Source organism: Myodes glareolus, chromosome 2, assembly GCF_982192425.1.
Source record: "Myodes glareolus chromosome 2, mMyoGla1.1, whole genome shotgun sequence".
Taxonomy (NCBI): domain Eukaryota; kingdom Metazoa; phylum Chordata; class Mammalia; order Rodentia; family Cricetidae; genus Myodes; species Myodes glareolus.
In genome coordinates, this window is record NC_142027.1 from 73,386,153 (window position 1) to 73,411,581 (window position 25,429).

General features: G+C 38.5%; 1 pseudogene; it reads left to right on the top strand.

Annotated features, from left to right (window-relative positions):
• The first annotated feature begins 1,754 nt into the window (after nt 1–1,754).
• On the top strand, nt 1,755–4,747 carry LOC125413163 (small ribosomal subunit protein eS7 pseudogene; annotated as a pseudogene).
• Nucleotides 4,748–25,429: the final 20,682 nt, after the last annotated feature.

A 25,429-nucleotide genomic window follows, 5' to 3' on the forward strand; every position in this document is an offset into this window, starting at 1 on the left:
CTTGTCAAGGAATCCTTGAAGAAAATGCAGGTCACCAAGCTGCAAGCAGATTCGAAGCCAGCCCATCAAGCACAAATCACAGAGGGCTTTCCTGAGAAAGGAGCAAAAATAACATTTTGCTGAGCAGTGAGAAAAATATGGGTCACATTTTATCCTTCAGGCTTAAGGCTCCATTTTAAGCCTAGGAGCTTTCAGTTCCCACTGTAAAAGTGTTCTGAGCTGTGTATAGAAACATCTTTGTCATCCAAAAGCTTTCATCTTTATAACCCATTGGATATCCCAAAACAATTATAATACTGAATGTCTGTATGTGTCTTCTGTGAGAACTAACAGTAACTTTTAAGTATCATGCCCATTTTAATGCATTTGATACTAAAAGCAACCTCCTTTCTGCAGATGAATATTGCTTTACCACAGCGTGGAAAGGAAATGATAAACCAAGCAGGGGAGTTACCTACTTATATTAACATTACTCATATTGACAGATTAACTTACTCAGCTCATATTAATTCTCCGAGCCTATCTTTTCACATTTTAGCACATGGTGGAATTTCTGTTTGATAATATTTTGCCATCCTCATATAACTTTGAAAGAATAGAAGTGCCTTATTCCAATTTTATGTCTGAGAAAACTAATATGCTAATCAAAGGACAATATCACTACTTCTCACTAAATAATTGCTATCAAAGTCAGAAATTGGAAGTTCTAAATTAACAGTTTAAATTTTCCTTTCCCCGGGAATTTGAGTTACAGTATCCAGAAATCATATTTTTCTATTAAGAAAGTCAGCTGGGTCAATGTCACAGGATTTAGTGAGGAAAAACTAATAAAATGTGATTGTAAAATCCCAGAGAACTGCTGAAGTGTGCAGTCTGCGGTGTTTTCCCCTTGCTGGCATGGATTCCAGAAATAAATAAATCAGAGAGGCATCCTGTGTTTGTTTGGGGAGGGGCACGGGCAGCATTCATTATGCATTGTTTCATAGAGTGGGACACAGAAAAGCCAACAGTGCCAAAGCCAGATCTGAAAAATTCATGAGAATGTGGGTGGCTACTCAGAATAGTTTGCACCCCAGGGAAAATCATCCCACGCCTCTGTCACAAGGTACATTTTGCAGTCAGAGACAACAACATCCTCCAAAGGGGGAAATCCTTGGCCCTCCATACAACAGCCTTTGGTAGCTTCTGCTTAGAAATAGTAGCTGTGTGTGGGAGAGAGGGGATAATGCCATCTGTGAAGGAATTTCCTTTGCAAGGAGCTGAGGAAACGATGGAGCTAGTGCTTCACACTGGGCTCTTTGCCTGCGATTCCCATCACTCGCTTTGCCTGTGAGTCTGATCCATCTCTTTCAAAACTATCTCAGTAATACAGTCAATATGCATGATGGTTTCTCAAACATTGCTGGAGAACATTGTGTGATTATTGCCACGTTGGTACTTTAAATAAAATTCCATTTCTAAATAATGCATTTGAGTACAATTAACAATGGTTATACAATCCAATGAAAAATATCTTATCTAATAAGAACTTGGAGTTCCAATTTGTTCAGGTATTCTGGATGTTGCTTCGATTAACACTTGTATTTTGAGTCCATGCAAATAAGAGAGATTACTTCTTAAACACCTAGAACACATTAATTGCTAAAGACAGATTAGATATCTTAAATTCATTTTTAAAATTCCTTTGGTGCAGCACAAAGTGAAAACACAATTTAATTTGTACAATAGATGTTGTTGTGAAACAAGGGTAAAGAATGGATGTCATTTTCTCCCAAATCGGTCTATTCTATAGTGCACTTCATATTTCCTGTTGTATTGCATTTGATCACATTTGGGTAAGTATTGTTTATTGCCACTAAAATCAATTACGTAATCCACCATTTCTCAATCTATATTTTTAGAGATACAGTGAAAGCTCTCAACAATAAAATGTTGGACAAATTAATGTAATGCTATAGACAACAAATATCTGGAATATTTGTAGCAAGAAGTACAAAGCAAGAAGCAGTCTAGTGTCCGGCTTCAAATCACTTCTGAAGCAAGTAAACCAAATGGCATCCACATACAGGTGTAGAAAGGTTAGAGAACAGAGAGCATACATAGAAGAAAATCTGCACATCCATAGCCAATGCCCTTTGCCCAAGTCATTAAGAACATGAACAAGATAAAAGAGAGGAGTTAAATTAAGCAATGGTGGAAAGTGTATATCCACACACACACAAAAGAATGATGTTAAGCTTATATTTCCTAGTCACAAGAATAATCAGAAAATGGATTATAGACTTATATAGAGGGCCAGAAAGTAGAAAAGCACTAAGCAAATATACAGGAAATGCACCAGGATTGAAATGGACAAGAGGATTAAGATAAGGTCTCAATAGCTTAGGAAAGGAAAGCAAAACAGCCAAATGAGATTCTATGAACTAAAGCACTTCTGCACAGCAATGTAAACAATAAGCAAAGTGTGATGACATCATACAGAATGGGAGAACCTACTGACAAAGTCCATATCTGCTAAGAAGTTGTTGTGGATAAATGTACAAAATTGGCAAAATCTCAACAGCACGCCAGCAATTTCATTTAAAAATAAGCAATAGTTCTAAATGTGCATTTCTTAAATGAAGATTTAAAGTTTCCTGATACACACTTAATCTCCCTTATATGTAGAACCTAAGAATGTGTTTTCTGTGGAAGTTGAGAACAAAGTGATGGTTACGAGAGCTGAGACAATAGGTGAAAGGAGTGATGGGGGAAGACTGATGATGACAAGTCAATTAGCAAGCTTAAAAGTAAGATTAGGGAGATGGCCGCATGAGTTAAAGCAATTTCCACACAAATCCATGATCTGAGTCCAATCCTAGAATTCACAAAAAAGTAGAAGGAGGAGAGAACTGACCCCACTAAGATGTCCCTTACCTCTGCATGCATACTATGGCATACACAAGACCCCACATACACATTGCACACTAATAAATAAATAAATAAATAAGATTTGTATGAAAGAAAGTTGAAAGATAGGACCAACATGGAATGTGTGGAACACTGCAAAATTGAAAACAGAAATTATGAGTCTATGGAATAGAAGATCTACATAGTTCAACTTGGTAAATCCAGAGAATCAGGATGATAGTGGTTGGTATTTATTGCCACAAACATTTAGGATAGCATATCAATAGGTAACTGAAATTGAGCTAAAATCTCCAGTTATTATGCCAAGGGTATATACTAGATTAAAAAATGAAATTCAAGTGCCATGCTATATAAAAAGGGCCGGACAGAAATTATCACTTAACAAAATATTTTTGCTCCTCCATTTATGTGTATTTATTCATCACACAATACGTCTGTGGTATTGTGATAATGTCATCCTACATTTAAAGATGAGTAAATAGAATTATTTAAGTTGCCTGACATTATTTGGCTCACATGATTCAATTTAAGATTTGGGTGCAAGAAATGAGTCTGACCGCTGGGCTTCTAAGTACCATGCATGCTGTGTCACACGCTGTGTAGGTGGCCATTTCTTTCTTTGTCAGGTTGTGTTTTAAACTCCAGACACAATAAACCACCATACCTGGTAGCCATCGAGAAGACAACAAAAGAAAAATGTTTACACATAGGAAACTAAACATGTTGCCAACACTAAGCAAAGGCAAGCTGGAGTGACAAGAGGACATCTGTCTGGGCTACAAAGAAGAAAGATTAAAAAGGCATTAAAGAAGGAATGAACAAAAGGCTCAACAAATAGGGAAATATAAAGTTGCTAAATGTACAATTATCATAACCGATCAAAGATAATATTTTAGACTGTTCTAAGAAATCTGTGTAGTTAGTATTATACGATATGACCTTTAACAATGATTTCAGTAAACTGTACATAACACAGACAGAGCTGTGCAGTAAAACAACATATTTTTAAAATTAAAATGTAAAATTCATCTATGAACTTTTGCTCCAAAATTGAAAATTAGGCATTAGTTTCAAGTTTATATTTGATATCACAAGGTCTGACTATTTATTAGGCAAATAATTTTTTTAAAAATCATGCTAGATTTCTGTGAGGGTTTTAATGAAAGTCTTCTATAATAGTTCTTTCTTTGGACATCCAGCTCCAAAATAATGGCACAGAGACTTCCTGTTAATTATGAAAGAATGGTCTTAGATTAGGCTTGTTCCCGACTAGCTCTAGATTGTCAAGTCCAGTGGGCGGCAGCTGGATGAGTTCGAGTCCTGAATCTCTCAAGCGCTGCTCGAGCTGGAAATGAAGTCGGATCTCAAGGCGCAGCTGCGGGAGCTCGACATCACCGCGGCCAAGGAAACTGAAGTTGGTGGTGGCCGGAAAGCCATCATAACTTTTGGACCAGTTCCTCAGCTGAAATCCTTCCAAAACATCCAAGTGGATTGGAGAAACAGTTGAGGGGGAAGCACGTAGTCTTCATTGCTCAGAGGAGGATTCTGCCCAAGCCAACTTGGAAAAGCCTTACGAAAAATAAGAAAAAGCGCCCCAGAAGCCGCATGCTCACCGCAGTGTACGACGCCATCCTTGGTCTTCCCGAGTGAAAATGTGGGTAAGAGGATCTGCGTGAAACTGGACGGCAGCCAGCTCATAAAGGTTCATTTAGACAAAGCACAGCAGAACAACATGGAGCACCAAGTCAAAACTTTTTCTGGTGTGTATAAGAAGCTCATGGGCAAGGGTGTTAATTTTGAATTTCCAATTTCAGTTGTAAAGAAAATGACTGAATAGAGTGTCATTCGATAAAAAATTAATTAACCAGTTTTAAAAAACTAAGTAGATAAATAATCTACGTTCTCCCACATAGTTCATTACCTCGCCCCAATACTGTATATCCAACTTCTTCTGAAGTCTCGCTGGTGAAACTTTCACCTCTCAAATTCTTTGCAGAGTTCTTATCTCTGCCCAGATCCCACCTATCCTTTCCTGGCTGCCTATTGGCCATTCAGCTCTTTATTAAGTCAAACAGAAGGTGCCTTAGGCAGGTCAGGTAAAATGGCAAAACATTTTCACACAGTGTGATCAAGTATCCCACAACAGTCTTCCATCATTTCAAACATTTGATTACTTGGTCTTCATGGCCCTGTTTGAATAGGTTTAGGAGGTATGGACTTGCTGGAGGAAGTAGGTCACTAGAGGCAGGCTTATAGAGTGTAAAGATCAGTCACCTTTAGGTCACTCTCCATGTTTCATGCTTGTAGTTTAAGATGTGAGTCCTCACCTTTTCTCCAGCTACCATGTCTGTTATTTACTGTCACTTTTCCCCAACACAATAGACTCTGAACCCTATGGAACCATAAGCCAAATAAACCCTTCGTTCTGTAAGTTGCCATCGTTATGTTGTTTATCACAGCAATAGACAACTGGTTTTACTACATGCAATTAAGACATAAATTACATATACATAACGAGGAGAAAACTTCATACATTTGGCCAGTCTTGTTCACAATATTAAAGCAAAATTACTTTCAAATTGTTAACAAAGTGAAGCCATGCACTGAGAAGTAAATATGTCGTGACGAATCTAGACTCATTACGAGGTTGCAAAGGAATTTACAGACAGTCCTATTCTATGTAGTTAATGGAAATCTTGTGTTGGCCTATGAAATAGACTCACATGTTCTGCCTCTGTTATCATCTGAAAAATGATGACCTGGTCTCTGTTCAGTCTGTACCACAGATGAAAGTCAGATGAAAGGAGAGTCGATGACTGTAACTGTGGTTTGTAAAATGAAAATCATCATAGCAGTGAGACTGTTAATTTATGATGCGCAAAGGCCATTAACTTTGCTGTTTCTCCTAAGTTCGTGTGAGCCATAGAGTGATCTAGAACAATATGTTGCCAGGAGCAGCTGGCTTGTTGTGTTTTTCAAAGAAAAATGTGAAAAAGTATAACAGGATCTAGACATTACATGGTGTCTGAAAAATATAAAATGAACAGCTTTTTATGCATCACCCATATTATGACATAATTGCCCACTATTCAGAGTATTGTTTAAATTTGTGTCTTCTGGCCTGCCTGTTCATGTCATCAACAGTTCTGAAATTTGTTATTTTTAAGACTCGCATAACTTCACATCCATAATCATAGCCCTATATCTTTAGACCATTGATATTTATATAGTTAAATCATACTGTGAGCCAGGTGGTGGTGAGCACTCCTTTAATCCCAGCACTCAGGAGGCAAAGGCCAGCAGATCTCTGTGAGTTCAAGGCCAGCCTGATCTACAAGAACTAGTCCCAGGTTAGGCTCCAAAGCTACAGAGAAACCTTGTCTCAAAAAAACCAAAGAAGGAAATAGAAAAAAAAGAAAAAAGAAGAAAGAAAAAAGAAAGGAAAAACATTATTGAGCTGTTAATTTATTTAAATTATTTAATCATTTTCAATAATATGTACATGATTTTTCATGCTAAAGGAATTCAAGATACCTTATTTTGATACCTACAATACAATTTTTTTTCTATTTTACTACTGTTCAGTGTTTTACTGAATGCATATGTGTAGTTGGTATATATTTGGTCTGTTTGACCTATTCCGTATTATACTTTCAAAGGACATAACCGTGAACCTTATCTTTCATGTATATTTTTCTCTGAATATGCATATGGAAGATTTATATAGATTTTGTACAAAAGTGGTGAAACCCTTGCATCAAAAGTTGCTGCAGATTAAATTTATTCAGAAATATCAAACTTTCTTCCAGGATAATTGCCCCAGTTTATGTTCCCATCAGGAGGGAATTTCCATGTGGCATTGCATTATATGCTCATGATTGAAGACAATCAACTTCTATGATTGCAACTGCAAGGATTAAGAGTGGTTCTTACCAAAGCTTGGCCTGGCATTTCCCTAATGGTTAAATATATTGTTATTTCAATATATTTTCTCTTCAATGACATTTTGCCTCTTCATGCCTTCTGCCTGTTTTACTTATGATAATTTACTAACTTTTTGGATATACAAAGTAACATTTAGCAATATGTTTAACATATGATGAATAGTAATGAACACAGCTAAGCCTCTAAAAATACTTTTGAATTTCCTGATAATTCAGTATTTCTTCTTGATCCCATGCCATTTCTTCCCCCAACAAATATAAACACTTTCCTATACTATATGCTTGTTGTATTTCAGATGTAGCATTTCATTATCATTTCTTTTTGCATGTTAGAGTTAAAAGACTTCTCTGACCACCCTTGTGCTAAATAACACCTTTTTCCCTGAGGGCTTTGATGGACATTGAGAAACTTGATTAAACACACTGCTGTGCTTGCCCTTCAGTGAATTGTGGAGCTCTGCCTGTGTGAGCAGCTGCTTCACAGCAAATCATTGCTATAATTCAAAGAGGCTGCTCCTTTGGCATTCCATTTGCAGGCGCTGCTTGACTTCATCGGGTGTTTTATTTTTCTTTTTGCATACAACATGCTGCAAATCCAGAGTTAAAACTCTCAGGTTCATCTGAACAATCAATGCTGAGGTTTGTGCATCCTCTGCATAGTTTTCCTACCATGGTTGCATATGTATCTCCCATGGAGGATACAAAATATTGGCATGTTAACTTGAAAAATTTCACTATAAATTTTTATTTTATTGGCTATTGAGCTTGACTGTTCAATGTGTAAAAGTAATAATGAACACTGTGCATTTTAGGTTATCACAACACATTAGCTTTTCCTTCAGTTTTTCCTTGACACAAAAGCGTGCAACTATGAAATGGAAGAGGTATGGAAAGAGGGAGGCTATAAGACCTTTAAATGTATATGGTATTTAATAGAAGTTTCAGATAAAATAATTTATTACCTGCAATTTATAAGAGATCATGTGTGTTTATGTCTATATGTACACACACACATATATATGTATATGTATATGTATGTATATATATATATATATATCCTTTCTCTCCATGTTTTTCTTTGGGAAACAAGCTCTTGCTGTCTCTCCAAGAATTGTCTCATAGTCATTGCAATCTTTTATCTCAGCTTACTAAATGTACAGCACATCCTGTCTTGCCCAGACTTTTTAAATATACAAATATTTTATCAAATAAAGGTAAGGTATTCAGAACAATAATAGAATAACTATTATCTCCATTTTATATGTTGCCTTCTCTGGTTTTGTTGTACTATTCTGTGATTATATTTTACTATTTTTTGCGATTTTGTATACACATTGTAAGAAAAAAAACATGGTCAAATGTGTCACACAAATCAGTATAAAAAAATACTTAAATAACCCTTCCTAACAGGATCACATCTTCAGCCCATTCCTTCTGCCAAATATAGATGAAGTACCAACATATATTCAAAATTAACTAATTTAGATATTGCAGAACACATCACAAACCAACTGTGGGAAAAGCACAAAGTTTGAACACCGGGACTGAGTGGATGAGGATTTCATGTTTGTTTACTTTGTTCTACTTCTGATGACCTTTCCCAAAGCTCGGGAGGTTACTACTCTGAGAAGTCAGGTGGAGCAGTCTTCTGGACCACGGAGGAGAGAATGCTGCAGAGAGGAGACATGGAGAAGGGGATCTAGTAGTCCTGTATTAATTGATTGTCACAGTAGGTTATCTTGTTGCTGAGCAACACAATTAAGAATGTCACCATTTGTTGAAAAAAAAAAGCAACTGAAGTAATATTTGTGCTACTAGGAAAGAGACAAGGCAGACTGTGTGGTTTTTAAGCAGATGGCTAAAAAAGAAATTCTCTAAGAAAATAGACCTGGGAGTCCTTCAACCATTAAAGACAAAAGACAAATCTAAGATTATTCAACAAAGAACTAAGTACATCTTTAGCAATAGAGTCAACAAATGCCGACTGAGAACTGGTTCCAAGCTTGGGATTGCCAGACAAATGTCTTGCAATTGCTGTCACAGGTTTACTACATAGACAAAGGGGAAGATGTGAGGTAAGCAGAACAAAGGGTAGCATTAACCACCATTTATCTTTATGTAAGATAAATAAAATACCCAGATGGGAATTAAAGCAAAAACAAAATAGATTATTCACTAACAGAGTACAGGTGAGAGAAAAGAGTCCCTAAAATTAATCATGGAAATGAACAATTATTATCCTTCTACAAGAAAATTTTACTACTTATGCTGTGACTGGTGATATGTCCTTTCAACATTTTAATGTTTTAGAATGTCTTTGAACCGCTTCTTTAAGGGCTGTCACATTACAGGCTGAACGCTTTCTCCTCAGTACTATGACAAACCTTCTTAAGTTGTGGGTCAAGACTTTGCAGAGTTCAATGCAGGAATAAAACAAATTTGAAAATATTTACACTTTTTCTGAATATACAGTGGCCCAACAAGTAACTCAAAAGCAAATGCAGAATCTGGGATGTTTCTGCCAGCGCTAACCATGTTGCATCTCATGAATTCACCATTGTCTTGTTCTGAGCACAGCAGGCACCCTTTACACTGCACAAGTCCTCACAACGCATAGCACTGCTGTGTGAAACACTTCAGCTCAGATTTGAGATTATTCTGTTATTAACTGCAGGGCTTTTCCTCTATGTGTAAAATGTTCTGCGCACATAAAAATAATGGTTTAATTAGAAAGTGGAAGCTTTTAATGTCTTACTGCCATCGTTCCTCAGCATGAAAGTGTGGGCTTAGCGTAGTTTTGGGATGGATTATGCTGACAAGCGAGACCATTCATCTGATTGCTGTGCCTGCATTCTTTCATCTTTGCTAAGTGGGAACTCTAACATACAGCAAAGAGTTGTTTTAAAATACATTTCTTTCTTTGTGATTATCAGCAATGTTTGATTTGTGCAACTATTTTATGTACATACCTGCTTTGAAGCTTTGCGTATTAACTCTTCTAGGTCTATTAATTCCTTCATGTAATAGATATATCTGTTTCTCTGTCTAAGATTTCCATAGCTGAAAATAGCATACTCAGACAACAACCTTTTACACTGATGGAAATCTGTTTCAGGTTTTCTCTGGATATTCTCTTTCCACTCATGACGTTCTGTCTCAGTACTGGTCTTTCTCTCTTTCCCTTCCTCTCTGGCTTCCATACCTCCTTGCCTTATTTTTCCACGTTTTTCCCCTTTTCTTGTTCTCTGATGCCAAATTTTCCTGATTTTATGTGATTCTTTAGTTTTGCTTCTTTAATGTGTATGCTATCACCCTCTTTCAGAATTCAGTAGTTTATTTACTTATTGTTGAGCTATAATCTGGGTAAATACCTTATTTGATAAAGGAAATTCAACTAATATTCTGCAGACTCTCCCTTCACTGTCTTTATATCACCTGAAACAGAGAAGTTTCAAATTTGATGGAACTCATTTTCTAATTTTTATTATTTGTGACTTTGAGGTTCTACACTTAAACAGATACAAAAAAAAATTATTTCTACATTTCTCTACAAATGTTTTGGTTTTTACATATAAGCATGTGATACATTTTGTTATTTTACTGTTATTGTTGATGATAGGACATAGGTGGTTTCTCTTAATTGCTTTACTAGTAAATATCTTGTTGTTCTAGCTCTGTTCCCAGAAAAAGTTTTTCTCACTGAATTACCCTGGCATCCTAGTTGAAAACAATCCATCATAAATGTGTGACATCATTTACAAACTTTAAGTTTCTTTCCCCACTTGTTCTTGTTTGTGGTTATGTGAGCATTTTACAGACCTGTTCTTAGGTTAAGTAAGGTTAGTGTAGATTTGAAATAAGATTTGTGGTCAGGTGGTGGTGGTGCACGGCTCTAATCCCAGCACTCAGGAAGGCAGAGGCAGGCAGATCTCTGTGAATTCAAGCCCAGCCTGGTGTTCAAGAACCTGCCACAGGACAGGCTCCAAAGAAACACAGAGAAACCCTATCTCAAAAACAACGACAACCAAAATAAATAAATAAATAAATAAATAAAATTCAGAACTTGTATGGGCTGAAACTTCTTGTTCTTTTTCAAGATATTCTGAGTATCCTGACTTCACATGTTTTCATATGAAGGAAGGTGAGACTGCTATATCAGGCCTTCCCTGAATAATGAACAGTACTACTGAGGTTTGAGGACTTTTAGGTTCCCAAGAGTACAGCAAATAATCTTAAATACTTCATTGACACTTCATCCATTACTTTTGTGTTAAAGTTTTGCAGTCAGCCTCTTGTATTCTGCGACAGACATTTCTACCTCAGGACATTGCCGTGTTAAGACTATGCTCATTGTGTCCTCTAAAAAAATGCATAGAAGTGAGGGTGTTCACACAAAGTGAGTTCCTGGCCAGGTCAGATAAGGACAAATGCTGAAATAAAGGGTTTTTTAGTCACAGTGGTTTCTGTTTTTGTTTTTGTTTTTTTCAGTGATCCAGAGGTCAAATCATGATACCTCTCTAGAGACGGGGCTTCTGGAATGTTCAGAACCGTTTTCTCTCCTCCAGGGGCTGCAAGCCTGTTGGTTTTACAGCTACTATGGCTGTGATCTGGATGATTGTCAAGGCCACCATAGAGCTGCAGAGATAGAGAACAATGTGGCCAACGTGAAAATACCAGGAACCTCGGTGTGATGACCACAGTCCAGCTCTTTGCCTTGCATGCTACTCTCAGGGCTACTTCAAGTCCCAAGCTAGATGTCCTCACGTCTTTATAGGATGACTGTGGGAGTCTCTGCTCTCGCTCACTGCTGATTTTCTGAGTGTTTTCGCTATCTTTCTGGAAATGCTTCTCTGTCTACTAAAATTTAAAGCCTTGAATCCCAAGTAGTCAGCTCTCCATCTCCTTTAGTTCAGTCCCACAGGCTATTCTTACAGCCAGTTATTCATGTAGGGACTTGCTTTTATTTGTTTAAAGTTGGATAGTTTTTAAAGGCTAATTTCCTTAATCACTTTTAATATGTACATTCCTTTATTTTGGATCAGAGAATTGTACTTTTCTACATAAAATTCTATCAATATTAAAGTATTATTAATGCTAAAGTATTAAGTATTGAAACAGTTATTTTTCAAGAAAATTCAGTATTTATCAAAGTAAGTAGATTTTCAATTCAAGAGTAAAATCTAGTGTTTACAATATGTCTGAAAGTGTTGAAAAGGAATGGGATTTTTTACAAAGGTCACAACACAATTACTGTTCCTACAAACAAAACAAATGGCAGGCAGGACAACTGGTAGCTATTCTCTCTTGGAAGATGCACACAACACTGTGAAAGCTAAATATCAGGTTAGTTATTATTCTTTCTGCCAAATTTCGCATCCACAGTGTGTGATGTCTTCAGCAATAGAACTTTACCTTCAATTCTGGGTGGTAACCGGGGCAAAGACCTGCATTGTTCTGAAGGTCTTTTAGACTCCCTTGACCACAATATCTGAAGAGTTAATTTCTCTCTTTCTTTAATACCTTGAGAGAAGTTTTTTTCATGATTAGTTAGTACCAGAAATTTTGTTAGGTAGTCTATGGCTAAGACTTGGGGAAGGACTATGACCACACCAAGTAACTTGGCTTTATTTAAACTATACAGTTATATACATATGTAATTTTAGGTAAGCATGAAATAGTAATATGATCCTCTGAGTCTTTTTCAAACATCTTTAGTTTTATTTATCCCTTCTCCCTCCCTCATCTTCTGTATTGACATCCTTCCCCACTGCTGTGTCAACCCTTATTTTTAACTCCCCTTCACAGCACCTGTATCCTGGTATTTTCCACTGTAGACACACACACACACACACACACACACACGTGTGTGTGTGTGCACGTACATTGCCTGCTTATTTGCTTTTTCGCTTTGCTTTCTTAGTTTCTGTGACTAATTCAGGTTATATACTCACTTTTAAATATTTAAACCTAGGATCCACAAATAAGAGATATAGAGACTATTAAAGTGGTGCGGGAGAATTGTCTGCATTCTGTCAATCATGTTTTAAATAAACACTGATTGGCCAGGCAGAAAGTGTAGTCAGAAAAACCAGACAGGAAGTAGAGGTGATGCAATGAGAACAGGGGAATTCTGGGAAGAAGGAAGATGATTCCTCCCAGTCCTGCCCAGACCACGGAAGAAGCAAGGTGTAATCTGCCTGGCTGAGAAAAGGTACCAAGCCATGTGGCTAACATAGATAAGAACAATGGGTTAGGAATCCCATCCAAGCCTTCATCCAGGTACACCTTCCTCTCTTTCTCCCTTCCCCCTGGGGCCACAAGATCTCCCCAGAGCTGCTCCGTGGCACTCTGAGCCTGGGCTGTGGGCTCAGCCGGGCAGGGACAGTTCCTGTGCTTTGAGAGCCTGCCTGACAGGCAGGCCCTGAATCAGCTCAGCCACATTCCTGGCCAGCAAGAGATAGTGATCTTCTAGCAGACATCCATTGGAGGAGGGGTGAGTTTCCTCCTGGCCCGAGGGCTTCAGCTAGGAGGAATTCAGACTTTCCCGGCATCCCTCAACTTTCTGGTTGCCCTGCAGTGGTGGCAACACCCTGCAGAGCTCTCCCGAATCCCATCCCAGCCTTCATCCAGGTACACCTTCCTCTCTTCCCCCCTTCCCCCTGGGGCCACAAGATCTCCCCAGAGCAGCTCCCTTGCACACTGGACCAGGGCTGTGAGTGCAACTCGGCAGGAGGGAGTGCCTGTGTTTCAATAGACTGCCTGAGGAAAGGTAGACCTTCTGTCAGTGAAGTCCCTGCCCAACAAGAGAACCTGACCTGGTACCAGAAGATCCAATATAGAGCAATTGAAGGAAGAGATGGGCAGACGCCAAGGCAAGAACTCTTCCAACAATCTAAAAAACAACATGAAATCACCAGACCACAACGACCCTACAATAGAAAGACTTGAAACTCTTAATTCAGAAGAATTGGAAAAAAATGCCATGATGAAAGCAATAGAGTCCCTTAAACAGGATATGAATAATTCCCTTAAAGAACTGGATGAGAAGTACAACAAAAGGATTGAAGAAATGAGTAAAGAAATGGATGAGAAGTATAACAAAAAGTTTGAAGAAATGAGTAAATTCGTGAATGATACACTGGGAAACCAAGAAAAAACAATCAAACAGGCAATGGAAACAGTTCAAGAATTGAAAACTGAAATGGAGGCAATGAAGAAAACACAAAACGAGGGCCGGCTGGATATGGAAAATCTTGGTAAACGAACAGAGACTACAGAATCAAGCATAACCAATAGGTTACAAGAGATGGAAGAATGAATTTCAGAGTCTGAAGATACCATAGAGAAAATAAATGCTCAGATCAAAGAAAACAGCAAAGCCAACAAATTCTCATCACAAAACATTCAAGAAATCTGGGACACAAAAAAACCAAATCTAAGAATAATAGGGATTGAAGAAGGAGAAGAACTGCAGATCAAAGGCCCAGAAAATATATTCAACAAAATTATAGAAGAAAACTTTCCCAACCTAAAGAATGATATTCCTATGAAGGTTCAAGAAGCATACAGAACACCGAATAGACTTGATAAAAAAAAAACATCCCCTCGCCATATAATAATCAAAACACAAAACATACAGATTAAAGAAAGAATATTAAGAGCTGCAAAGGAAAAAGGTCAAGTAACTTATAAAGGTAAACCTATCAGACTTACACCAGACTTCTCTATGGAAACCATGAAAGCTAGAAGGTCCTGGATAGAGGTACTGCAGAAACTAAGAACCATGGATGCAAACCCAGACTACTATACCCAGCCAAGCTATCATTCACTATCAATGGAGAAAACAAAATATTCCAGGATAAGGACAAATTTAAACAATTCGTAGCCACAAACACAACATTACAGAAAGTAATAGAAGGAAAATCACAACCCAAGGTATCCAACATTGCCAACACTACCGACAATAACTCAGACATCTAGCGACCCTTCACGAGCTTAACTCAAAGAAGGGACACATACAAACTCTATTAAACAAACAAACAAAAAATAATAATAACCGGAGTCAACAACCACTGGTCATTAATATCACTTAATATTAATGGACTCAATTCACCTATAAAAAGGCACAGACTAAGAGACTGGATACGAAATCAGGATCCAACATTCTGCTGTTTACAAGAAACACACCTCAACCACAAAGACAGACATCTACTCAGAGGAAAGGGTTGGGAAAAGGTTTTTCAAGCAAACGGACCTAAGAAACAAGCAGGTGTGGCCATTCTAATTTTCAACAAAATTGACTTCAAACTAAAATCAATCAGAAGAGATGGAGACGGACATTTTATACTCATAACAGGAACAATTCATCAGGAGGAAGTCTCAATCCTGAATATCTATGCCCCTAATATAAAGCCTCCTACTTATGTAAAAGAAACTCTTCTAGAACTCAAGGCGGTCATCAAACCACACACACTAATAGTAGGAGACTTCAACACTCCTCTCTCACCAATGTTCAGGTTAATCAGACAGAAACCTAGCAGAGAAATAAGAGAATTATTGGAGGTATTGAATCAAATGGACTTAACAGATATCTATAGAACATTCCACCCAAATAGGAAAGAATGTACCTTCTTCTCTGCTGCTCATGGAACCTTCTCGAAAATTGACCACATACTGGGTAACAAAGCAAACTTCCACAGATACAAAAAAATATTAGTGACCACCTGTGTCTTGTCAGACCACCATGGATTAAAGTTAGAATTCAACAACAGTGCTACCCCCAGGAAGCCAACTAATTCATGGAAGATGAACAGTCAACTACTGAATCACCACTGGGTCAAGGAAGAAATAAAGAAAGAAATTAAAGTCTTCCTTGAATTTAATGAAAATAAAGACACAACATACTCAAACCTATGGGACACTATGAAAGCAGTGCTAAGAGGAAAGTTCATAGCACTAAGTGCCCAATTAAAGAAAACGGAGAAAGCACACATTGGAGGCTTAACAGCACACTTGAAAGATCTAGAAAAAAAAGAAGCTGATAAACCCAGGAGGTCTAGAAGACTGGAAATAATCAAACTGAGGGCTGAAATCAACAAAATAGAAACACAGAAAACAATCCAAAGAATCAATGAATCAAAAAGCTGGTTCTTGGAGAAAATCAACAAGATTGACAAACCCCTATCCAAATTAATCAAACGGCAGAGAGAGAACATGCAAATTAATAAGATCAGAAATGAAAAGGGGGACATAACCACAGACACAGAGAAAATTCAGAGAATCATTAGATCTTACTACGAAAATTTATTTGCCACAAAGTTGGAAAATGTAAAAGGAATGGACATTTTTTTAGATAAGTACCATATACCAAAGTTGAACCAAGACCAGGTGAACAATCTAAATAGACCTGTCAGTCATGAAGAATTAGAAGCTGTTATCAAAAATCTCACTACCAAAAAAAGTCCAGGACCAGATGGTTTCAATGCAGAATTCTACCAGAACTTCCAGGAAGAGCTAATACCTATACTCCTTAATGTATTTCACAAAATAGAAACAGAAGAATCATTGGCAAACTCTTTTTATGAAGCTACAGTTACTCTGATACCAAAACCACACAAAGACACAACCAAGAAAGAGAATTACAGACCAATCTCACTCATGAACATTGATGCAAAAATACTCAATAAAATACTGGCAAACCGAATCCAAGAATACATTAGAAAAATCATCCATTATGATCAAGTGGGCTTCATCCCAGAGATGCAGGGTTGGTTCAACATACACAAATCTATCAATGTAATCCATCATATAAATAAACTGAAAGAAAAAAAACCATATGATCATTTCATTGGATGCTAAAAAAGCATTTGACAAAATTCAACACCCCTTTATGATAAGGGTGTTGGAGAGATTGGGTTTACAAGGATCATACCTGAATATAATAAAGGCAGTATAAAGCAAGCCGACAGCTAACATGAAATTGAACGGAGAGAAACTCAAAGCCATTCCACTAAAATCAGGAAGACGACAAGGCTGTCCACTCTCTCCATACCTCTTCAATATAGTGCTTGAAGTTCTAGCAATAGCAATAAGACAACATAAGGGGATCAAGGGGATTCGAATTGGAAAGGATGAAGTTAAACTTTCATTATTTGCAGACGATGTGATAGTGTACATAAGCGACCCCAAAAACTCTACCAAAGAACTCCTACAGTTGATAAACACCTTTAGTAATGTGGAAGGATACAAGATCAACTCCAAAAAATCGGTTGCCCTCCTATACACAAAGGACAAAGAAGCAGAGAGGGAAATCAGAGAAACATCACCTTTCATGATAGCCACAAATAGCATAAAATATCTTGGGGTAACTCTAACCAAGGAAGTGAAAGACCTATTTGACAAGAACTTTAAGTCCTTGAAGAAAGAAATTGAGGAGGATACCAGAAAATGGAAAGACCTCCCCTGCTCTTGGATGGCGAGAATCAACATAGTGAAAATGGCAATTCTACCAAGAGCAATCTATAGATTCAATGCAATCCCCATCAAAATCCCACCAAACTTCTTCACAGACCTTGAGAGAACAATAATCAAGTTTATATGGACAAACAAAAAACCCAGGATAGCCAAAACAATCTTATACAATAAAGGAACTTCTGGGGGCATTACCATCCCTGACTTCAAACTCTATTACAGAGCAACAGTATTGAAAACAGCTTGGTATTGGCATAACAACAGAGAAGTCGACCTATGGAATCGAATAGAAGACCCGGATATTAATCCACAAACTTATGAACACCTGATTTTTGACAAGGGAGCCAAAGGTATACAATGGAAGAAGGATAGCATCTTTAACAAATGGTGCTGGCATAACTGGATGTCAACCTGTAGAAAAATGAAAATAGATCCATATCTATCACCATGCACAAAACTCAGGTCCAAATGGATTAAAGACATCAACATTAATCTGACCATTTTGAACCTGATAGAAGAGAAAGTGGGAAGTAGTCTACAAGATATAGGCACAGGAGACCACTTCCTAAGCAGAACCCCAGGAGTGCAGACAATAAGAGAAACAATGAATAAATGGGACCTACTGAAACTGAGAAGTTTCTGTAAAGCAAAGGACACTGTCAGGAAGACAAAAAGGCTAGCTTCCGACTGGGAGAAGATCTTCACAAACCCCTCATCAGACAAAGGTCTGATCCCCAAATTATACAAAGAACTCAAGAAACTAGACACTAAAACCCTAATTAACCCAATTAAAAAATGGGGTACTGATCTGAACAGAGAATTCACAACCGATGAACTTCGAATGGCCAAAAGGCACTTAAGGTCATGCTCAACATCCTTAGTGATCAGGGAAATGCAAATCAAATTTGAGATATCATCTTACACCTGTCAGAATAGCTAAACTCAAAAACACCAGTGATAGCCTATGCTGGAGAGGATGTGGAATGAGGGGAACACTCATCCATTGTTGGTGGGAATGCAAACTTGTGCAGCCACTGTGGAAATCAGTGTGGCGGTTTTTCAGGAAACTGGGAGTCAACCTCCCTCAGGACCCAGCAATTCCACTCTTGGGAATATACCCTAGAGATTCCCTAATATACTACAAAAGCATTTGTTCAACTATGTTCATAACAGCACTATTTGTAATAGCCATAACCTGGAAGCAGCCTAGGTGCCCCTCAATAAAAGAATGGTTAAAAAAGGTGTGGAACATATACACATTAGAGTTTTACTCAGCGGTAAAAAACAATGACATCTTGAATTTTGCATGCAAATGGATGGACATAGAAAACGCTTTACTGAGTGAGGTAAGTCAGACCCAAAAAGAGGAACCTGGTATGTATTCACTCATAAGTGAATTCTAACCATAATTAAAGGTCTTTGAGCCTATTATTCCTGATCCTAGAGAAGCTAAATAAGAAGATGAAACTGATGAAGATTATTTAGCTATCTGCCAGGAGGTAGGAAATAGACAAGAGTCGCAGGTAACCTCGGGTGCATGGGGGGGGGGGTGTGGGAGGGTTGTTGGAAGGGGAGAGGGTTAGAGAGAAGGGAGTAGGGGAGAAATGGGGAAAGCTCGGTGGACCGGGATCGTGGGGGAGGGAGGAAGGATGAATATGGGATCAGGGAAGAATATATTTCAACTAAGGGAGTCATTTTAGGGTTTACAGGAGACTTGATTATATATGAGATCCCAGGTCCAAGGAGAGATCCCCAGATTGTTCTCTGGACAGAGGAGAGGGTGCCTGAACCGGCCTTGGCCCATAACCATACTAATGAATATTTTGCTTATCACCATAGATCCTTCATCTGGCGATGGATGGCGATACAGACGGAGACCCACATTGGAGCACCGGACTGAGCCCCCCAAGGTCCAAATGAGGAGCAGAAGGACGAAGAAAATGAAAAAGGAAATAAGGACTGCGAGGGATGCTATCACCCACTGATACAAGGGGACTGATCTAATAATGAGAGTTCACCAAGGCCAGTTGGACTGGGACTGAACGAGCACATGATCCAACCAGATTCTCTGAATGTGGCCGAATTCTCTGAATGTGGCTGGCCCGGAGTCTTTCTGAAAAGCCCTTGACAATGACACTGGGACTTGTTTCCTCTGCATATACTGGATTTTGGGGATCCAGTCTTTTTGGATACTCACCTTCCTGGACCTGGAGGGAGGGGGGAGGAACTTGAACTTCCCACAGAGCAGGAAACCCTGACTGCCCTTAGGGATGGAGAGGGAGGAAGAGAGGGAGTGGGGGGAGTGGGAGGGTGTTGGGAGGAGGGGCGGAAATGAAACTTTTATAATTTAATAAAATTACTTTCTAAAAAAAATTTAGACAACAATGGGTTAATATAAGCTACAAGAGTTAACAAGAAGCCTGAGGTAATGAATCAATCAGTTTTATAATTTATGGAAATCTCCGTGTGATTTCTTCGGGGCTTGCTGGTTGTGGGGTATCAGGCGGGACAGAAGCCCCAACAAGCTGGCCCTTCATGCTACATTAAATAACTAGACACTAAAACTCTAATTAACCCAATTAAAAAATGGGGTACTGATCTGAACAAAATTCTCAACAGAAGAACTTCAAATGGCCAAAAGACACTTAAGGTCATGCTCAACATCCTTAGTGATCAGGGAAATGCAAATCAAATTTGAGATATCATCTTACACCTGTCAGAATAGCTAAACTCAAAAACACCAGTGATAGCCTATGCTGGAGAGGATGTGGAATGAGGGGAACACTCATCCATTGTTGGTGGGAATGCAAACTTGTGCAGCCACTGTGGAAATCAGTGTGGCGGTTTTTCAGGAAACTGGGAGTCAACCTCCCTCAGGACCCAGCAATTCCACTCTTGGGAATATACCCTAGAGATTCCCTAATATACTACAAAAGCATTTGTTCAACTATGTTCATAACAGCACTATTTGTAATAGCCATAACCTGGAAGCAGCCTAGGTGCCCCTCAATAAAAGAATGGTTAAAAAAGGTGTGGAACATATACACATTAGAGTTTTACTCAGCGGTAAAAAACAATGACATCTTGAATTTTGCATGCAAATGGATGGAAATAGAAAACGCTTTACTGAGTGAGGTAACTCAGACCCAAAAAGAGGAATATGGTATGTACTCACTCATAAGTGGATTCTAGCCATAATTAAAGGTCTCTGAGCCTATTATTTGTGATCCTAGAGAAGCTAAATAAGAAGGTGAACCTGAAGAAAATTATGTAGTTATCCTCTTGGATATTGGAAGTAGACAAGAGTGCCAGGCAACCTTGGGTGCCCAGGGGTGGGGGGGTGTTTGATGGAAGGGGAGAGGGTTTGAGAGAAGGGAGTAGGGGAGGATTGGGGAAAGCTTGCAGGATTGGCATGGGGGGGAGGAAGGAAGGGTGAATATGGGAGCCGGGAAGTATCTATCTCAACTAAGGAAGCCATTTTAGGGTTTACAAGAGACTTGATTCTAGAGGGGTTCCCAGGTCCTAGGAGAGATCCCCAGATTGTTCCCTGGACATCAGAGGAGAGAGTGCCTGAACTGGCCTTGGCCCATAACCATACTAATGAATATTTTGCATATCACCTTAGAAATTTCATCTGGCCATGGATGGAGATAGAGACAGAGACCCCCATTGGAACACTGGACTTAACTCCCTAGGTCCAAATGAGATGCAGAAGGAGGGAGAACGTGAGCAAGAAAGGCAGGATCAGAGGGAACCTACACCCGAGGATGGATGGAGATTGAGATAGAGACCCACATTGGCGCACTGGACTTAGCCCCCAAGGTCCAAATGAGGAGCAGAAGGAGGGAGAACATGAACAAGAATGGCAGGACCGTGAGGAGTGCGTTCACCCACTGATACAAGGGGACTGATCTAATGAGAGTTCACAAAGGCCAGCTGGACTGGGACTGAACGAGCAAGTGATCAACCGGATTCTCTGAATGTGGTTGGCAAGGTGACTGAGAAGCCATTGATAATGGCACTGGGACTTGTTTCCTCTGCATGTACTGGATTTTCGGGATCCTAGTCTGTTTGGATGCTCACCTTCCTAGACCTGGAGGGAGGGGGGAGAAACTTGAACTTCCCACAGGGCAGGAAACCCTGACTGCTCTTAGGGCTGGAGAGGGAGGAGGAGAGGGAGTGTTTGGAGTGGGAGGGTATTGGGAGGAGGTGCCGAAGTGGAAACTTTTATAAATTAATAATAATAATAATAATAATAAATGCTAATCTGCTTTCTAGTTAGGAATTTATGGTAATGTAACATGCTGAGTGCTTAGAACTTAAAAAAATGAAAACATAACTCAATGATTCTAGTTTCAACACTACTTAAAAGAATAATTCTGTTAATTCTGTTTTCTACTTGGGGGAATTATGAAGTTTGTTTGTAAGTGCAATTTCTCAGTGCATTTAACACTGACAGTGATAAAAAGTGTACCTGTTTTAAAAAAAAAGAGAGATCCACAACTGGTCAAAATGCAGAGTATAAGAGGCTGTGGGGAGCCCAGCCCCAACTGATACATCTCAAATGCACATAAGGCTACAGACAATTGCAAACGAGAGGGCAGACAGAATGGAAGAGCAAGAGGTCTGAGAAGTCTGCTGTTAGGTGGGTCCCTGCTTAAGACAAGGAAAATGCTCCCATGAAATTTAAACAAAAATGATCATTTGGACAAGACTCAGCATAGTGACAACAGCACTTGAGAGGCTAACACCGACTGGGAAAATCCCGCATGGTCTCATCTTTAGACGAAGAGCTAAGCTGGTCAGGGACTGATGAGACAGAGGAAGAATCAGTCTCCTCTAAGAACAAACTCCGTATAGGTTACCCAGTCCCAAGTGGTCAGCCCTGGGCACATATTCGTACAAGAAAGCTGCTTGGGGCTGGTGAGAGCAGGGGCCCTGGAAGTGATGCAAAACAATGCTCAAGCATGAAATTCTAAATTGTGTGTGTGTGTGTGTGTGCATGCTCACACATGACTTCCTTCCTGTTATTTTCTGCTTTAGCATTCTTATAGTAAAATTTCCAAGTAAAACTATTAATATGAATTGTTTTCTTGGCATTAAAATATATTTGGAAGATAAAATAATTTACAACATTTAATTATTGCTTAAATAAAATCTCATGGCCGAATGTCACAAGGTTCCAATTCAGTTTAACCCCATCACTTTAGAATTCCAAAGCACCTAACGTGATAGCAAGAAAATCTGAGCAGAAGCAAGAACCTAAGTGCGCCCTCTGCAGGGATGGAGGCCACCAAAAGTCTAAGGACATCTGTGGAGAAAAGCAAGAGCATGGCATTGTTTCCGGGGGTAAAGAAGAACTGGATGCCTTTTAAAAGTTCAAAAACCAGAATTTGTGTGACAGTCCTCATTATCAGCATAGATCTATGAAATGATTTTAAAGTACATGCAAAAGTAAAACATTTTCAAACATGCTATTTTCTTAGTGAGAAAAATTTCACCTCACTCATGATGTTTTGCAATATGCAAATGCGAAATGGTTATCAAAATTGAAGTAATTAGCATTTCTATTGTCCCATACTAAGAACATTAAATGTGTATGTATTATATACACACTAAGAACATTAAAATTCTACACTCTTAACTGATACTAACTAAACAATAGCATGTAATTAAGTGGACTCACCATCCTATACATCAGCTCCAAACTTACTCACCCTGCCTAACTGAAACGGTGTCCTTTGATGACCTCTTCATTCCTCCCTGTTATTGGCTGTTTTTCACTCTTTACCCTCTTTGGTTTTTTGGGGTGACCTGACTCTCAGCTCCCAAATAAGTACACATGGAGGTGGAGGCTTAATTCTTATAAATGCCCAGCCTTAGCTTGGCTTGCTGCTAGCCAGATTTTCTTAACTTAAATCATCAAATTTACCTTTTGCCTCTTGGATTTTATCATTCTCTATTTCTGAATATCTTTTCTTTCCTTCTTTTCTGTGCCTGGCTGTGTTCCTGGGTGATTGGCCCCTGACATCTGTCCTCCTCTCTTTTCTTGTTCCTTCCTCTCTTTCCTCCCAGATTTATTCTATTTATTCTCTCTGTCTGCCAGCCCTGCCTATCCTTGCTCCTGCCTCGCTACTGGCCATTTAGTTATTTATTAGACCATCAAGTTTTTAGACAGGTAAAGAATAACAGCTTAATAGAGTTAAACAAATGCAGCATAAACTAAAGTAACACATATTTATTCATTAAACAAATATTAAAGACCATAAAGAAATGTAACGTACCTTAAAATAACATTCTATGTCACTACCCTCTCTCCATCTTTCAACCACAACTGTATGTGATACTTTTTATCCTGTGTTTTGCTTGTTGCACCACTATAATGTCTGCTGTGATTATCAATATTGTATGGCTGATAGGAGCCTTGTGTGGCTGGACAGTATTCTGCACTGTGACACATCCATCATCCTTCTTTTTTTGTTTCAAGGCAGGGTTTCTCTGTGTAACAGCCCTGGTTTTCCTGAAACTAGCTCTTGTAGACCACGCTGGCCTCGTACTCCCAGAATCTGCCTGTTTCTGCCTCCCGAGTGCTGGGATTAAAGTGGTACGTCACCACTGCCCAGCATGTGTCATGTTTCTTTATCAATTTAGCCATCTAGAGACACACAATTGAGTTCTCTGCCTTCACTGTAGTGAATAATGGTGCAATGACTGTTGCTCAAAGGGATGCTCAGTTGCACAATAAATGGTCAACACATATATATTATTAACTCATTATTCAGCACATAATCACAGTTCAGTGAGTCTTCAACCATATGACATATGATGAAGACTCAAGTAAAATAGATAATCTTGTTTTATCATAATTACAGATAAGCAGATATTGGTATAGGCACAATGAAAGCATGACTAAAACCTTTTTTCTCTCCTTGCAGTATTTTTCCTCTGAAAAAGTAAAGATCAAATTCATAAATGCATAAAGTGACAAAAAATTTTGTTGGCCTGAATCAGTGAGCAAAATCATAGAAATTTTTATTTGAATTGCAATTCATACTGCATTTAAAAGTGACACAATTTGTAGGTTTCTTCTGCCTGGGTGCAGCTGCTTTTTTGAGGGACTTGATGATCTACAACACATTACCAAATGCTCTCTGGGATGTGTGTGTGTGTGTGTGTGTGTGTAAATTTTGTATATTTTCATTTATCTACAACAAGCCCATTACCTGTGCTAAATTCAAACAACTACTCAATTTTGAAGGAGAAAATAGCATTCTCTAGTGTCCAAGTTGTTGGAGTGTATATCTTTTCAATTGCATCTAAGAAAATTTGCATATTAATGTAAATATTATAAAATGTTTTAACACTGCATATATTTTTCAATCTTCAAAAAGTCTTCAAGGATTTTAGAATAGGACATATTTTAATTTAATAGACAGAGAATCTGAAACCTAGAAAGCATGAATTTCAGAAGGGTGTTCACATAGCATTAAATATAAGGTTGAGATGTAGTCTTATTTTCTGCTCCTGCATAGATTTTATCATGGTATATACCCTGGGTTGTGTTACAGCCTAAAAACATGTGCACGTATGTTTCAAAGAGAACAAACAACCTTCCTTAAAGAATCCAGGTATTGGAAAACCCCATGTCTTCCATTGAAATTTTATGAGAAACTGTGGCTTAGTGGAACACACAAATATTTCTTCTTTATGTAAATTACACACAGGAAATATTTTCTCCTTATTCACATTTAGTTCTTCAGTGATTTCTCTTTATAATATCTGTGAATTTCATTTCATCTTTGAATTTTCTCACCTTGGAACACAAGAGGAGAATCATCTCCCAAGTGTAGTTAGAATATTCCGATGAAGACCAAAAAGAAAGCAGTAGACAGTAATTTGGGGTGCTTGTAAGATTTTGACTATGCATTGAGTCCTCAGTTTCCCAAGTAATATGTCACTGCCACATGCTATACAGTTAACCTCCATGTCAATGCACCAGGAATATAAATACCTCCAATAAGGGCTATGACATGTAACTGGTAATACCCCACAATTCTTCAAAGAAGCAGAAGTTAATATTTGAAAAACAAATAATGTTGCCTACA